General features: G+C 41.6%; 1 long non-coding RNA gene across 2 annotated transcripts in view; it reads left to right on the plus strand.

The window, feature by feature from the left end:
• The window catches only part of LOC132023482 (uncharacterized), a 77,046-nt gene that overhangs the window by 45,829 nt on the left and 18,621 nt on the right, over nt 1-12,596 (plus strand). For both annotated transcript variants that reach the window (XR_009405965.1, XR_009405966.1), the window contains exons 2-3: nt 8,218-8,266; nt 8,699-8,955. This is a non-coding gene — a long non-coding RNA (uncharacterized LOC132023482). The remainder of the gene's footprint in view (nt 1-8,217; nt 8,267-8,698; nt 8,956-12,596) is intronic.

Here is a 12,596-nt window from a genome sequence, read left to right on the forward strand (position 1 = left end):
AAGAACTCTTATATTAGTACTAATACAAGAAACCCAATTTTGGGGGCACCTGGGTGGTTCAGTGGGTTAAACCTCTGCCTTTGGCTCAGGCCATGATCCCCGGATCCTGGGATCGAGCCCCGCATTGGACTCTCTGTTCAGCAGGGAGCCTGCTTCCCCCTCTCTCTCTGCCTGCTTCTCTGCCTACTTGTGATCTCTATCAGTCAAATGCATAAATAAAATATTTAGAAGAAAAAAAAAGAAACCCAATTTTTTAAAAAGACAAAATATTTGAATAATGATATCTGAATGATTATAAGTACATAAAAAGGTATTCAACATCATTAGGGAAATGCAATTAAAATCAAAATAGGGTGCTACTCTACACCCACTATCCTGGCTCTACTTGATAAAACAGACAATAGCAGGTGTTAAGGAGGATTTGGAGAAACTGAAATACTATTACATTTCTGGTGGAATGTAAAGAAAAGCAACCTCCTTGTAAATCATTTTTTAAGTTGCTTAAATGAAGATATACTTACCACACAATCTTGCAAATCTACTCCTCAGGAAGTGAAAAACTCCAAGAATCCTGAAAACCTAATGTGCACAGAAAGAGTTGTAGTCCCTCACTTGTGACTAATCATAGCAGCATTATTCATACTGGCCCCAAAGTGGAAAGAACCCAGAAGTCCGTTAGCTGGGGAATGAATAAACAGAAAGTGGAAAATATCCCTACAATGGAATAGCACTTGGGATTAAACAAACAAACAGAGCTACTGATTCATGCAACAAGAATGAAGCTCAGAATCATTCCACAGGGGCACCTGTGTGGCTCAGTTGGTGAAGCGTCTGGCTATTGGTTTTGGGTCAGGTCATGGTCTCATTGTGAGGCCGAGCCCTGCAACAGGCTCTGTGCTCCACAGGGAGTCGGCTTGAAGATTCTCTGCCTCTGCCCCTCACTCTACTCCTGCGTGTATGTCCTCATGCTCTTTCTCTTTCAAACAAATACATCTTTAAGCAAAACAAAAGATCCTAAGCAAAAGAACCCAGACACAAGAGCCTATCGATTTGTTTCCATGTATATGAAATTTCTAAAAAACAAAACAAAACAAAAAACTCTTGCATAGACAGAAAGCAGATCAGTGGTTCTCTGAAGCAGGTAGAGGGATGTGGAGGGCAGAATGTAGAATTGCTTTTATAGTTCACGCTGCAGTGACTTATTTGAGAACTCTTTCCCAAAACAAACCCACTAAAATTTTCTCCTGTGTTTTCTCCTACAAGTTTTGTCATTTTAGGGTCTTTCATTTGGGTCTCTGATCCATTTAACTTATGCCTATGGTGTAAGATATAGATTGGAGTTCTTTTTAAATTATTTTTTTTACCATGAATCCATATCCAGCTATTGCAACACCCTTTGCTGAAAGGACTAGTTTTTGGTCTACTGAATTGCCTTTACACTTTTGTCAAAATATCAATCTATCATATTACGTGGATTTTTTTTCTAGACTCTGTTCTGTTCCATTGATATGTTTGTCTTGATTAAACTGTCTTATTTATTATTGCTTTATAATAATAATTTACAATAATATTTATAATAAGATTTGAGATCAAGTAGCATAAATCAAGTACTATAAGGCCTCCAGCCTTTTTTAAAAAGTTGTTTTGGCCATTTTAGATCGTTTTCATATTCTTGTAAATTTTGCAATACACTTATCAATCTCTAGCCAAAAAATTCTTATAAAAAGTTTGTTGTGATTTTGTTAACTCTATAGATCTACTGGGGATAAGTGTCACTGTAATTTCATGAGCAAATTACTTAAAACCAACAATTAAAAAAACAAATCTCATAAGCAGCCAGAGAGAAAGATGCACTACAGAGTAACAAACATAAGAATGACAGCAGACTCACTTCCCATCAGTAAGAAAGCAAGCCACAAAGACGAGAGCAACCTCCAGCTGGATTTTGTAAATGGAGTCAGAATCTAATAGACGAATGTGATCCATTTACATTTATGTTGTGTACCGATACATTGTTTTTTTTTTTTCTATTATCGTATTCTGTGTTTTCCATTTACTGTGGTCTCTCCCCTCTCCCTGACCTCCACCTCCTTCACCCGTCTTAGTGCTATCATTATGACTTACAGTAAATGCTGATGAAGACAACCAGTGTACTTAGCACTGCTGCTTGCATACCACTCAGATCCAAGTCTTTCTCTGGTACATTTTAGCCAGTTACTTCAGGCAAGTCTGTAAGTAGTACATTTGCTTGTCTGAAAGCATCTTTATTTTGCTCTCAGTCTTGAGTGACGGTATCACTAGGATAGAATTCTGGGGAGACAGTCTTTTTCCTCATTAGAACTTTGAAATATCACTCCATTGTCATTTGACTTCTGTTAAGTCTTCTCCAGTATGATTGCCATTCTTTGATACATAATCTGATGGCTTTTTTTTTTTTTTAAGATATTATGTATTTATTTGACACAGAGAGAGTACAAGCAAGGGGAAAAGCAGAGAGAGGGAGAAGCAGGGAACCTGATGCGGGGCTCCATTCCAGGACCCTGAAATCACCTGAGCTGACCTGAGCTGAACAAAGGCAGACACTTAACCGACGGAGCCACCCAGGTGCCCCAATCTGGTGGCTCTTAAGGCTTTTTTCCCCCCTTTGTTTTGGATATGTGCTGTTTCATTACGATATGTTGAGTTGGAATTATGCTTTTCTTTTATCTGCTTAGGTCCTGATGTTGCAGGCTTGCAAGGTTCTTGTCTCACAGAGTCGAGGAATGACTCTTGTGGACATGGAAAGGTGAAGTGAAAGTTTATTAAGTGAAGGTGAGAGCAGAAAGGGAAGAAAAAAGCGCTCCAGAGAGAGAGGGGTCCCGAATGCGTTGCTGCTGAGGACTTACAGTGGAAGTCTTTACAGACAACTGACTGGGAAGCCTGTGGCTTTGAGATTCTTGTGTCTTCTTGGTTTTTTCCCTTATGTCTTGTTCTTCTCTGTCTTAGCCTCTCCACCTGCCAGGGGCAGTTTCCAAACCCAGTCAGGGGAGTTAAGGGCCTCCTGTCTCTCTTGCCTCTACCTCAACCCCTTCTCTCTCACAGGACAGGACCCGTGGGCAGAAAGAGCTATACTGGGATTGTGAGGAGTGACTGACTGTGTACTTTTGAACTAGTGGGGGTTAGGCATAGCACGAGTCTCCAAGGAATCTAGAAGCAAGGTTTTCAGGACCTTGAGGGACCAGCTACTGCCAAGATAAGGTTCCTTTTTAAAGGCTAAGGCCTAAGGCAGCCACGAGTTCCTCAAGGAAGGTCATGCCCTGCATGTTTCAGGTATCTATCAGTGGGCTGTGAGCTATAAAGAGATTTTAATTTAAGCTACATTGTGCCTTTATTTTCCACATCACTGATACTTTCCTTTCCACCAGAGAGAGATTCCTTTTATAATTCAGGGAATTTTCAGCCTTTAGCTTTTTAAATACCACCACCTCCTCCGCTTTTTTTTTTTTTTTTCCCCTGTTGATTTTTTTGGGTAATTTTTACCAGACATATTTCGGGATTTCTCATTCTGTCCTTTGTGTGTCTTTGCCTCTCTTTTCTTTTGAAGATTTTATTTATTTATTTATTTGTCAGAGAGAGAGAGAGAGAGAGAGAGCGTGCACAAGCAGAAGGAGCAGCAGGCAGAGGGAGAAGCCAGCTCCCCACTGAGCAGGGAGCCAGATGTGGAACTCCATCCCAGGACTCTGGGATCATGACCTGAGCTGAAGGCAGACGCTTAACCGAGTGAGCCACCGAGGCATCTCACCTCTCCTTTCTATTTTCATCCTATGCCACAAGGTTTTTTTGTTGTTGTTGTTGTTTTAAGATTTATATTTCAATTCACTAATTTTCTATTTGCCTGGGTCTAATATGCTATTTTTCCACCTACAACACTTTAAAAAAAAAAGTGATCCCTACACCCAGCCTGGGTCTCTAACTCATGACTAGAAGATCAAGAATGGGATATTTTATTGACTGAGCCAACCAGGCACCCCGTAGTATACTTTTAATTTCAATAATTATACCCCGTCTTTTTTTTTTTTTTTTAAGATTTTATTTATTTATTTGACAGACAGAGATCACAAGTAGTCAGAGAGGCAGGCAGAGAGAGAGGGGGAAGCAGGTTCCCTGCTGATCAGAGAACCTGACCTGGGGCTCGATCCCAGGACTGTGGGATCATGACCTGAGCTGAAGGCAGAGGCTTTAACCCACTGAGCCACCCAGGCACTCCTCCCCGCCTAATTTAAGTAGGCTCTACGCCCAGCATGGAGCCTAACGTGGGGCCCAAACTCATGACCCTGAGATCAAGACCTGAACTGAGATCAAGAGTCTGATGCTCAACTGACTGAGCCACCCAGGCCCCTCTCAATAGTTATAACTTTTATTTCTACAATGCCTATATAGTTTCCTCTCAAAAAACAGGTTCTTCCCATATTACTCTGCACTTGACTTACAGTTTGTATACCTTCTTGACTCTCTAAATATTTTAAACAAAAACAAGCTTATTTTATAATCTCGTTTAGCTTAACCTATTACCTTTAGTTTTGGGGGGTGCAAATTCTCCTGTTTGATGTTCCTTGTGACTTCCTCTCTGTGCAGTCTATACATTTTTCTTGTGAATTTATCTTCAGTGAGTGTATCCAGATGGCCATGTAATCAGGAGTGTCGTAGTCAGCCTGGGTAGCTTGCACATAGAAATTATTTTCTCACAGTTGTGGAGGTTAGAAGTCCAAGGTCAAGGAGCTGCCAGCAGGTTTAGTGTCTCCTGAGGTCTCTGTTCTTGGTCTGAAGCTGGCCCTTTTCATCCCAACCTCACATGGTCTTTCTTGTGTCTCTTCCTCCTCTCAGAGAGATGCTAGTCCTACTGGATTGGGGCTCCATCTTTATGACCTCATTGACCCTAACTACCTCTTTAAAGACCTTGTCTTTAATTACAATCACCATAGGGGCTCGAGCGTCAACGTATGAATTGTGGGGGGTATAATTCCGTTCATCACGGGGGTAAAAAAATGTCTCTAAGAACAGATTTACAGGGCCTCCTCCATGTTTCTAGTGGTTTCACCCATTTCAGAATTTTTATATTAATTTCTTTGCATGAGGGTTTTCTCACCATATCCAAATTGTAAATGCAGAACCTCACACGTTTATTTTGATATATTGTGGGTGGATCTTTTGGTCCAAGGATCAAAGTAGGTGGTTATCTTCTTGTTTCTTCTCCAGGAACATAGGAAGAGATTTTCTACTCATTAAGTTCATGAAAGAAAATACTGACATTACTCATAACCATCCTTTCCCCGAGGTTGGGGAACTAACTCTAAGTGTGTTAAAACTTCAACTCCCAGGCATCTGGGTGGCTCAGTAGGTTGACCGGCTGCCTTTGGCTCAGGTCATGATCCTGGAGTCCAAGGATCAAGTCCTGCCTCGGGCTCCCAGCTCCACCGGGAGTCTGTTTCTCCCTCTGACCTTCTTTCCTCTCATGCTGTCTCTCACTGTCTCTCTTTCAAATAAATAAACAAAATCTTAAAGAAAACCTCAACTCCCAGCTGATAAGACCTCTATTTGGGTGTGATAACCTCAGGCCATGCTGCTTCTTCTCTTCATTCTGGCTTTGGTGTCCTTTAGATATTGGACCAGTTTTCTAAATATTGTGAACTGGGCCACCTACCCATTTAAGTCTGTTCATATCTATAGGAGTTACAGATGTTTAGAAAAAGTTGGTGGAAGAGGGCAGAGAATTTCTTCCATGCCCACCTAGTCTGTGATATTGACCCCAAATCATAATTCTGGAAGGCCTATCTTCATTAGTTCCCTTTAATGGCCAGTAACCATTCTTAAATTTCAAAGTTTATGTTCACTGTATTATACCGTACTACCTTATTTTCCTAATTGAGAGACATCTTTAAATTGAAGCTTATAAAAGACTATTGATGGATGGATGGCCACATTCTTCATGATTATAATTTTACATTTTAACCCTCTTTGAGAAGATCTATCAGCTTCTTCACTCTACTTGCCTCCTATGGGAAATGGACACCTCCCCCTCCTCCCATCAGTGACCTTAAAATTACAAACCCAATGAAAATAATTGCCACCAGAGGAAAGGAGTTTATTCCCTCTGTGACAATAAAAATGTGTCTGGCCATGTTTTCCTAAAAAAGGAGGGAACAATATACCAAACCTTGTATATTTTCTCTGAGGTGATTTCACAGGCCAAAAGCATCCTGAAATGTTTTGGCAAAGCATGGCTACAATGGAGACTGCCCCATCTCATGCTAACAAAACTCCTCAAACTCATATTTCCTTTCCTTTCTGGGTAGACTCTCAGTGAAGTCCCCAGGAGGTTCTGTACTGACAGCAGCAATGAGCCGATCACGATGGAAAAGCCACTCCTCATGGAATTTACATAATAGACACTTCACAACAGAGGAAGATATGACAATAATTACAAAAATGGGAAAAGGGCCAAGAGCTAATGGATTTCTTAGCTCCATTTTCAGCAACCCAGGTAGAATTACATTTTAAGAAATCTGTTTCCATGCAATTTAAAGGTCTGCTGATTTCAACATTTGGCGTCTCCTGTATTTTTCTAATCAGCTCTCTCTTAGGGAGAAAAGAGGAAAAGTTGACATTTTCCTCTGTGCAAATTACTTAAACTGGAAAAGGTTCATTTAGAAACTAAGAGTCTACTACAGACTTAGCATAACAAACATCCATTGCAGTCACATGAAAAGCTATTGGAAGATTATGGCGTTAGTCTTTTTTCTTTTTTAATTAAAAAAAAAATATATATATATAAAGGTTTTATTTATTCATTTGACAGACAGAGATCACAAGTAGGCAGAAAGACAGGCAGAGAGAGAGGAGGAAGCAGGAGGCTCCCTGCTGAGGAGAGAGCCCATTGCTGGGCTTGATTCCAGGACCCTGAAATCATGACCTGAGCCTAAAGCAGAGGCTTTAACCCACTGAGCCACCCAGGAGCCCCTAGAGTCTTTCTGATTGTAGACAGAAGCGACAAAAATGCTGTAGGTAAACTTAACTACGAACTTAACTGCTTAACTATGAATACAGACTGTGCTTTTTTATGAGGTTCTGTGTCTTCTGTTACATTCTTCGGTCAGGTCTCTCCATGAAAGAATGTGAGAGTCGCTGTTCCCCTTGGACTGAATCTCTAAATCGACCTGTGCTTCTCTGCCATCTTGTCAGAACAACAATAAGGTTAAGGACTGCTTTTGATGACTAGGATGGATGGCCAAAGTTCTAGCTCGATCTCAAGTCTCCTGTAACACCTTTCATTACTCTCTCCAAATTTATTCACTTGTCTTTAAATAGTCTAACAAAAATATGAGCCAGCGACATCCAAAGAGCTCATGTAGGGCAAAATCCAACCCCAAACAAGTTATAATGAAACAGAATTCCCTGAAGTCTGAAAGCATTCAGCATCCACAGGTGCACAAGAACTGTCACAGAGGATTAGCAGCTATGAGGCTGAGGGGACTGGGCACTAATCTGGGATTCGAAACTTGGGCTGCAACCAGATAATACCCGTCTCACCCTATACTAGTTAAAATGCTTTTAAGCAGCACAGATACAGAGGCATCTGCAGAATGAGGGCATCCAGCCATCTGTTACCATTCTTGATCCTCTGAATACAACCTTCTCATGAGCTCCCCCAAAGCTATGCAATCAGGCAGCCTGCATCAAAGGGGTGGGGCTGGGAGGAAGCAGGGAGCAAAGAAAAAGGCTTAGATACATCTGTGCATATACAATGAGTACTTTGGGCAATTTTATATGAAGCAAGTTAATACTGTGCTTCTTTTTCCTGAAGAGGGAGGCCAAATGTATTATTGGTCTGGATATGTTTTATCTCCTTTGGTCCTAAGTCATTTATTCATTTATTCGTTACCATTTATTCATATATTCATTACCTCTCCATCCAATATTTATGGAACACTTACTGTATGTCATGCTCTATTCTAGGTGCTAGGGAGACAGATATTGATATAAAAGATACTAAAAAAAAAAATGGTAGAAAGAAAAATAAAGCAAGGTAAAGGGGGCAGCAAATAACAGGGACTCTCACCCCAACTAAAGGGGTGATTTTTATTTAGAGGAAAATAATGTAAATAAAAGATTTGCATTTGTTAGAAAAATACTGTGTTTTTTTGATACTAAAGTGTTTCATTTCATTTTGTTTTGTTTTAGATTGACTTACATCATTTATTACATTTTGGTTCTACACAATTCCACAAAGGTAATTTGTATATCCTTCCAAAGTAGGCTTACAAATCAAATTATAATGTATTATTATCCTATTTGAGATCATTAAAACTCAACAATGAAATGATATTCTGATTTCATGTCTAGGACCAAGGTTTGAAAAGCAATATAATGACTGTCTCAACTATATCACACTAGTTTTTCTCATGTAAGCTAACTAAGATTTAAAAAAAAAAAAAATCCAGTAAGATTAACATACAGTGTCATATTAGTTTTAGGTGTGGTGCTCAACTTTTGAATCTTTCATTCCAATAATCATTCAATGAAAGAATCAGTTTCTTCTATAATTAAAAAAACACACACTATTTTCTAGGATAGCGTATTTATATGTAAAGGTATATGTTATGTTAGTTATTAATTAAGCAATTAACTTCCAAATCGTCACAGGTTTTTTTTTTTTTTCCAGAAATAGACACCAAGATGGAGTTTGATGTGTATGGTTTTTATTAGAGATCATCTGTGGAAAGAAGGTGAAGGAAGTGGGATTTCTTCGTGGGAAAGATCCTAGTACAAAACGGGCCAACAATAGGAACCCTTTGGACAGCTCTGGAGCAGAAGCAGCCTATCAGAGTGATCCCTTGTTGGGCTGAAACGGCTGGGCCTTTGTCTCCTACAACAACCAGTCAATGGATGTGGGTCCCCCAGGAAGACCCAAGTTCTTGGGTGAGTCAGCTCTCTGCTACTGAGGCAAGAAGCAGCTGGAGCTTGTCCTCCAACAGCTGGCACAAGTCTTTCCTTGAAAGGGTTGCAGGCACTGCCTCTCCATGTCCACCACAGAAAGAAGTGTATAGACTTGCGGGCCAAATGGGAGAGAGATTCATAACATAGTAACAGGCAAAAAGTTACCAAGTCTGGATAATTATGAATTAAGTCACTATAAACATCCATGTACAGGTTTTTGTGTAGACATAAGTTTTTAACTCCTTGAGTAGACATCAAGGATCACTTTTGCTGAATCATAGGGAAAGAGTCTGTTTAGTTTTGTAAGAAATCCCAAACTGTTTTCCAAGGTCCCTGTGTCATTTTGGTTTCCCACCAGCCTTGAAGGAGAATTCCGGTTGTTCCATATCCTCACCAACATTTGCCCTTGTCAGTGGCCAAGATCTGAGCTATTCTAATACATGTGTGATAGGTTAGCTAATTTCAAATTAATTTTTTATGAAGCACTCAGTTCACATTTTTTAAAAAAAGATTTTATTTTTTTACTTGAGAGAGAATGAGTGAGAGAGCATGAGAGAGGAGGTCAGAGGGAGAAGCACACTCCCCAACGAGCTGGGAGCCTAATGCGGGACTCGATCCTGCACGTCCGGGATCATGACCTGAGCCCAAGGCAGTCGCACAACCAACTGAGCCACCCAGGTGCCCTCAGTTCACATATTTGAACGAAATCCTAATTATGAGTCTTTGAGTAATGAAGAACAGAAGAAATGAAACTGTTTCAACAGAACCCTTTTTAAAAAAAAAAAATGTTATTTATATATTTATTGACAGACAGAGATCACAAGTAGCCAGAGAGGTAGGCAGAGAGAGAAAGTGGGGAAGCAGGCTCCCTGCTGGGTAGGGAGCCCCGATGTGGGGCTTGATCCCAAGACCCTGAGATCATGACCTGAGCCGAAGGCAGAGGCTTAACCCACTGAGCCACCCAGGCACCCCTCAGTAGAACCCATTTCTGAGTAACAGTGATAGGTCTATCTTTGACCAAAATTAGTCAAAGGTTCATGTTTCTTTGTGGTTGAAATACTGCTTTTTTGTTATGTTTGATAAGTGATAATTAAAAACAAAATACTAAACCAAATGATAAGAAAATACCATTTCTTAATTTTGGCAGCAATACACAAATATTTGTATGCTGCCATTCTTTTAAATTCAAGTACTAAAATAATTCTAAAGCTGCTTGTCAAATTGCTAATTGATAAAAAGAAAGTACAGATTAGGTGAAAGTAGTTTAAAATCCTTCATATTTAGTTTTTAAAAGATACCTTAAATTTGACAGAATTCTTTGAGGGTGCAAGTGGTATCTGAAATATAAAAAGTATAGCAAGGTATAGTTCTAGTGCGATTATTGAATTCCGGTGATGGTCGGTCTGCCCAAAGCTGGAGTGGGATGGGGGAGCTGTAGGATCTGTTAGAGGTTGTGACACCGACCTGAGTTTTGAAGGAGGAAAAGAATCCTTCCTTTTCTTTCTATGCCAGCACACATGGTAGAGAAGAAAATCCAGGATTTGGGATTTTTTGCTCCTCTTTACTGATTTCTACAGTGAACATGAAAAAAATTGCTTGTAGAACTTTAAAAGCATCTCTGGTATTCCTTAGGGGGGAAAATTACTCTTTTCTAGATTTTTTTCCCTAAATAGGGCAGATCTGCAAAGACAGAAGGATGAGGAAATGCTAAAAATAACTTTCCCCAATTAGTGGTAGCCAAACACATATGGGAAGATGGAAATCGTTTTCGATGGCCCAGAGCAAAACTGTGATGCAAAATGAACTCCCCAAGGGCAGGGGGTAATTAGAAACAGCCCCGAAAATGTACTCAGGACGCTGTGGGAATAGTTAGCGAATGTTGAGGGAGGTGATTATGGCCTTGCAACCTCTTGGAGCCTGTGGACATTGAGGAACTGACTCTGAAAATATTTATTCCTGTTATTTTTTTTCACAAAGGCATGGGGGCTGGGCTCCTTCTTGGAAAGTCAGAAATTCCAGATCTTCTAACACAGATTCTATGGAGGGGAGTGTGGTCTGAATTGCACATTTCTTGAAGCCCAGAGGCAAACGGCTCTATTGCTGTTTCTCGGGGGAGGGATTTTGTTTTTGACTCGGGCGTGTGGAGAAGAGCCACCTGTGGGCCATGGGCAGCGACAAGAGGGCACGAGAGCCTGCCAAGATCAGCATCACTCTGGGCTTTGGCCCAACTGACCAGCCGGTTTCCCTGCCTTGGAAATTGGGGCTGCCGCTCAGCCAGCTGGATGGGTGCTGCTGCCAGCGCTGCCTCCCCGGGTGGGGCGGGTCAACAGCTATGACCACAGGGGCCTCGGGACCCGTCATGCTGGACAACAGGGAACCTGATCTGACTGGAAGGGCAGCTCCGCCATGCCCCTGCCAGTTTCCCTTTTACTGGCTTCCATGTCTGTTAATGATCCTGGAGAGCCACATTCTCCTCCCTCTTCTCTTGTTTCAGTGCAAGATACTCAATCAGCACATCCCTGATGAGAGCAGTGGTGGATAAAATGCTGTATGTATTTCTTTGTAGTGGTCAGCAGCCAGTACCATAGCCCCACACTTACCCCTGGGGACTTCTCCAGGTTCCCCTTAACCCTTCCCAGATTCTGAGGGGTGAAGGGCTCATGCCCAGCATAGGTTGTCCTTCAGGAGTCCAACAATGTCTGTGGATTGGCCTGCATCCATCTGGCATGGTTGTTCAGTGTTGTGAACTGAACCCGTGCGTGCACCTGTTCTTTCTTTTTCTTTCTCCTCCGACCCTTAATTTCCTACCTAGAATCCCAAATTCTGCTTTTGCCCACCCCCTATTCTATGCTCCCTCAAACCTACAGGTCAGTCCTCTTCCTTCCAGAACAGTGGGCTGGTTCTCCTTTCCCATGATGAAGAATGGCTCACTTTCCTCTGCTTTGGTCCTGACAAGCGATGGTTGGACAGTGATCACCTCCCCCAGAGGAATCTGATCAGGGAAGGGGGAGGGCTCTGGACACATCACACAGGCAGCCTGTCACTTACACCACAGCCAGACTCCCTAGGTTTTTGGGAATCATCTTCTTGAATGCCTCTATTCAGCCAGCTCAAGGTAGAGCCTCCAGACTGACCTCTTTGCTTCCTGTCTGCTAATCAGTTTATGGAAAAAATGTAAACCAAGCCTCACTGTTCCCAGAAGAGCCTGCTTTCAGACAGTCTGCAGCTCCCTCTTCCCCTCTGTGGTCTCTCAGTTATAAACCCTACTTTGCATTTGTCCCAGGCAATACCCCCACTCACTCTCCTCCTTCCCATGAGAGTATTGTTGTAAGCAGACAACCAGCTAAAGGTCTCTGAGTCATTCTGATGCCAAGCATCCCCATGTCTCTTCTGGTTCTCCTCAGGTTCTCCAGGTTCAGGGAAACCTGAACTCAGAACTAACAACCTCGTAGTCATTGAAGAAGCCGCAGTTTCACAAATTACGTGGATGGCCACACGCCTTTCCTGAGTACCCACCACGTGTGAGATTTGCTGTGCACAAAGATGACATGTTGAAGGACAACGTCCTTCTTGGGGCTTGAGTTTCTGGTTGAGAGAAAGAAGAAATACAACTTACAGGGAGA

The sequence above is a fragment of the Mustela nigripes genome, chromosome 8 (genome assembly GCF_022355385.1).
Source record: "Mustela nigripes isolate SB6536 chromosome 8, MUSNIG.SB6536, whole genome shotgun sequence".
NCBI lineage: Eukaryota > Metazoa > Chordata > Mammalia > Carnivora > Mustelidae > Mustela > Mustela nigripes.